The following is a 5,443-nucleotide window of genomic DNA, read 5'->3' as shown; positions in this document are numbered from 1 at the left end:
AAGCCTGAACAATTAAGAGCCCAATCCTGCGTCTGTTGAAGTCTGTGGCAAAACTCCCATAAATTTCAATGTGAGCAGGTTCAGGTGAACATTGGTGATGATCTGTTGTCCCAGTGTTATAATTTATTTAAATATTCAGCACTGTGAAAATGTGTGCCTGGCTAGGACATTTTTAGGATTATCATCATTTGAAATACTATATGAAAGTAAATAACAAGATAATTTTTCACAGCCTTAAAATTCTCTCACTAGCTGTTCTTTTATCCTTCCTTTTTTCTTTCTGTAAAGAACTTGTTTTATAAACCACAAAAGTTGGATTACAATTACAAAGGAATTCACAGATTAGCTAATCACAGAAGCCTAATTCTGAGTAATATTTGTGACACTAAGGTAAAATATAATAAGGGACCACTTAAATTTTCATAAATTGTAACAGAATATATTGGAAAGACATGTGGACTTGATTTTCCTGTCACGAAGGTGTAATTCCACTGCCTTCCATGCAGTTAACTCCTGATTCTCCTCTGTATAATCAATCTCTACATAGTTATTTACACCCTATTCCAAGGCTGCGTCTTGGAATAACTTGCTATAATTACTTTGATTAGGTTCAGATCTATATTCTACTGAAGCCAATGGGACTTTGGCCACTGACATCAATGGCTGAGCTGGCTCTGTAAGTATTTTTAACTCATATTAATCAGTTGCAATAACCTTGTGTTACACATAAAATAAAATGCATCCAATTACTTATGTAGGTCCCTACAAAACAGTCATACACATGATAGCAGTTTAGTAGGAAAATCATGTTCCAATAATCATGTATTAATTTTTGATAAGGGATTTGTAAGGTAAGGTGCATATCAAGACTTACATAGATTTGATTAAAATTTCAGAGCATTTTAGACTACGGCCCAATTCTGATCTCATATGAATGTAAACCAAGAGTAATTCCATTAAGTTTAATTGTGTACATCAGTATAATTGAGATAAGAATTGGGGCCCAATGTCTAGTTGAGGACTGGCAAAATCAAGGATCGTGGCTCCTCAGTATGTGTGTACATTTAACTGCTTACACAGAAAACTGTTTGCCTATGGTATGAATACATATTCACACATGGCCCTAAAATGTTTTCCAGCAAAGGAACCAGTTTATCAGAATAAGTGTTAAATGCTTTATTCCTTTGTCTGCTAATCCCACTGTCAGATTTATTTTAACTGACTTCTGGACTACTACTGTATTTAGGAATTTGTTGGATCTTAAAGCTTGTATCAGTTTTCAGCATTCTAATTACTATCCAAGCTGCACTGACTGTTCTGACAACCTGTTTCAAACTCATGAAACTCAGGCAAACACCAGTTATGTTCTGAAGTGGGGTGAGAGGGAAGTTTGGGGTTTTGTTTGCTTGTTTGTTTTTTGGGGGGGTGACTTTTACGGGGTGTGTTGGGGTGGGAGACGAGCATTTATTACTGATCAGAACAAAGTATTTTTTTTAAAGTCTGCACTAGGGGATCTGTTTAAAACCTTTAGTTATAAATATGGAGGTAACTTTTTCCAGGCTTAATTCAAACTTTGGTTAGCATTACTTTTATTGAGCCCTTTAAGGAGGCTGGGTTCAGTTTCATTTTAACTACAAGCCTGTTGTGGCTCATTGTACAGCTCAGCAGCACAATGGATCCTCAAGTCCTCATTTTGAAATTTAAGTAGACCCAGGCTTGTGCCTTTAAGTTAGATAGATAGATATGGAAGGGAATCCTTTCTTGTCTGGCTCTTGTTGCTACAATTCCCTGGATTAGCTCATTCTGTTCTCTTTTGAGCCTGTCTTTGGGATTGTACATTACAGAAGGATCACTACTCTTACTCCTGACCTTGGTTATTGACTGAATAACAAACTGTCTAAAGAAATCCCTTCTTACCCTTCCTCAGTGTTCCCTGGACTATCTAGCTAATTTACTGGTCTCCAGTACCCCTTGGAATCATTACCAGTGTATCATCTACTACTGTGTATGAGAAGCAGTGTGCTAGCTCACCGTACATCACTTATAAAATGTATTGAACCACAGATTTTTATCTGCACAATATTATTAAATACCCCTCCCCAGGGTGGTATGAATCCAATATACATAACGACTTAGAGGATATTGAATTTATTTCCCCAGAATAGAAGTGGCCATATTCCTCGCTTGGGGCTTTATTCTGCTGCTCCACCCAGGAGTGATGAGGTCAATCCTCTGAGAGGAATCCTATTGCAAGAACACTTAAAATAAAATAAAAACTCTTGAATTTAAGAGTAGTAACATTTTAATTCAATCTTTTAATGCTCACAGACCCAGTGGTGCAGCCCTTAGCCCCACAAGACTCCTGTTGAAGTTGACTGGGAATTTTGTGCGAAGATTGTATCACTAGGCTCTGCAAAGCTATTTAAACCTAAAGGAAACCAGTTCTGTTCAGCTCTCAAAGAAGATGGAGAAAAGTACTGAACAAACAACAAACAGCTTATTTAGGACCAAATCCTGTGCACCTTATCTCATTGAGTAGGGACACTGAAATCTAGGGTTACCAACTTTGGTTGGATGAATTCCTGGAGATTTCATCACATGACATAATCTTTAATTAAAGATTAATCTTTAATTCCCAGAGACCCCAGGACAATCAGGGAGTGTTGGCAATCCTAAAAAAGTCCAATGGTTCTACTTGCATGAATAAGGTAAGTAGGGTTTGTGCTGTAATCAATAATTACAATACTGAGTCCAGTCTTGCTCCCAATGACTTCAGTGGGAGCAGGAGCAGGCCCCTTGTCAGTACATGTAAGCATGGGCACAAAATGGATTATTTGATGGTAGCACCTTAGCTTAGTCATGGTGTGGCACCACTCATTCCCAGAAGGACCAAGTGTGAGAGATGGTTCTCTCTGGACTGATAAAATACAATAAGGAATATATCAGTGGGTTCTATATGGTGACTGCAGACATCCTTAGGCAAAAATTTTCAAAAGTTATTCAATATTTTTTTGGGGTGCCCAATTTGAGATTTCTTAAATGGGCCTCATATTTACAGGATAACACCCCTTACAGAGTCTCAAATTGGGCACCAAACATTGGGGAAGCCAAAATCACTAGTCACTTTTGAAAATCTTGGCCTAAGGTCCTATTGCTGTACAAGCTGATTTCTGAGCATAATGCTTAATATTGTGAAAAGTTCTATAGACATTAATAGGCTACTCAGAGTGGGTAAGGATTAAGCTTACTAATAAGAGCCTGGGACATCAGTGTCTTTGACTAAAGGTCCTATACAATGAACTCCCCTCTCATCTTTTATAATATTTAACACATGCAGAGTACACTATTGAAGTACAGTACACAAACTACGTAATACCTTCTAATTAACTAATATATCGCTTAACAAAAAAACAAAAAATCTAAAATTAATGACACAGTATCCCTGGCTTTATACAATGCATGCACATTCTGTTTTAGATTTTTTTTTACAATAAACTTGATTTAGTTGCAGTTCCTTTCTACAATTTGAAAAACACATCACCATATTTGTATCATTTATCAGAAAGGAAATATACAATGGCATAGATTGTATGGACACAATTATTGATCAGAACTGAATGCACACACACATTGGTTTCAGAGTAACAGCCGTGTTAGTCTGTATTCGCAAAAAGAAAAGGAGTACTTGTGGCACCTTAGAGATTAACAAATTTATTAGAGCATAAGCTTTCGTGAGCTAGAGCTCACTTCATCGGATGCATTTGATGGAAAAAACAGAGGCACACATTGGGTTGCAGATAGGGATAATCTCCAGCATTCAGAGCCAAAGTTCTCGGTTCCTTAATGAATTGCACACCAATTACATGGCGTTCCCACAGACTTTGCTCTCAAAACATGTAGAATGCATGAGAAACTAGTAAAGTCTGTCGGTTTAGTATCCATCAAAGCTTTCTTCCATGTGAGGAAGTGGCTAATTTGTCATTTCACACTCAAAGAGGCGTGAAAGGCAAAAAGGGGGAGGTTTGGTAGAGTGGGGGAGAGAGGCTACGAATCATGAGAAGAGGCAATAGGCCTGATTTTGATCTTGCTTACACTAGTATAAATTGGGAGAAAGTCCAATGAAGCCAATGGAGTTACACTGGTGTAAATCACATCTGAAGGGGGCACAGTGTCTCTTGCTCATACAAGAAGATTTATTTTATTAAAGAGAGAAAGTAAAACTAGGAACACGTTACAAATGATGTTACTGTAAATCTCAAAGTTGCTCATCTCTAACTTCTACTTCTGTTTATTTACACGTGGGCTTTTTTTGTTTTTATTTAATTCTAATAAAATAGTATTAATTCCAACAACACAATGTCTTGTTTGAAATACACAAGAGCTTTTATAAAACAAATACACAAGTCTGAGGAATGTCTGCTCTTTCCCCATTGTTATAGCTGGTGTAAGAACACTGTCAATTTCTGTCTGTCACCAAATATGCTTCCCTCATTGTCTTTTGTCATCAAGTTCTGGAGGGTTTTTGTGCGTGTGTGTTCTCCTCTCCTCTTTTTTTTCCACAACAAACTAACCATATTCCAGAAAATGAAGCCAGCTGGGGGTTAGACTTGTAGAAGTGAGTGGAGATAATCAGGGGTAAAATCTTCAGAAGAGACAATAGAGGTGAAGGCAGAAGTCCTATTATTTGTTAAAAGAGTTTGTGCACATACCGCCCATGCGCTGCTTAGGACATTTACTCCTGAGTATCTTGCTAGCAAGTTCAATTTGAGTCAACATTTCATTTCAGCAGATGGACTGCAAACTAGAGGCTGCTTATGCCCTAATGAATAAAGCTCTATATTTCCTTCTCTTAAAATGTGATTACATTTTTAATGGGGAAAATGAGCGTTACTGCTAAACTGATATTTAATTTGACTTTTTGCTTTGCTTCTATGTGCCAGCAAATGCCACCCATGTATCTAAATATATGCCCAATGGGTAATTTAGCATAGTTTTACAGATCTGTCGCTAAATGGCTGTATCTATGTGGCACCTCCCATCCTTACAAGATCCCAAAGCACTTTTACAAATACATCCAACTACCGCTGAACTGCAACCATCTCTGGGGTGGAATGATTAATAATGTACTATAACATAGACTTTAAATCTCATATAAACATTTTGCTAGGGAAGCCATGGAACACCCATATGTTCATGAATCAGCTTCTTGCTATCTAAGTGTTATCTAAAAAAAATCTGAATTTCTGGGGAAGAAATCCCAGATTTGGAATTACTGCCTTGAGTGTGATGCTCAAATAAGGAACTTGCCATTTGCTAAAGTATTCCTGTATTACAGTATAGTCATTTACAGGCTAATAATGACTGTGCATTATCTAATCTCAGTGAGAAGCAATATTTAATTAATAGGAAGGATGCACAAAACAGAACACAGTATTTTTGCATG

Source organism: Dermochelys coriacea, chromosome 1 (genome assembly GCF_009764565.3).
Source record: "Dermochelys coriacea isolate rDerCor1 chromosome 1, rDerCor1.pri.v4, whole genome shotgun sequence".
Taxonomy (NCBI): domain Eukaryota; kingdom Metazoa; phylum Chordata; order Testudines; family Dermochelyidae; genus Dermochelys; species Dermochelys coriacea.
This window is presented reverse-complemented; position numbering follows the sequence as displayed.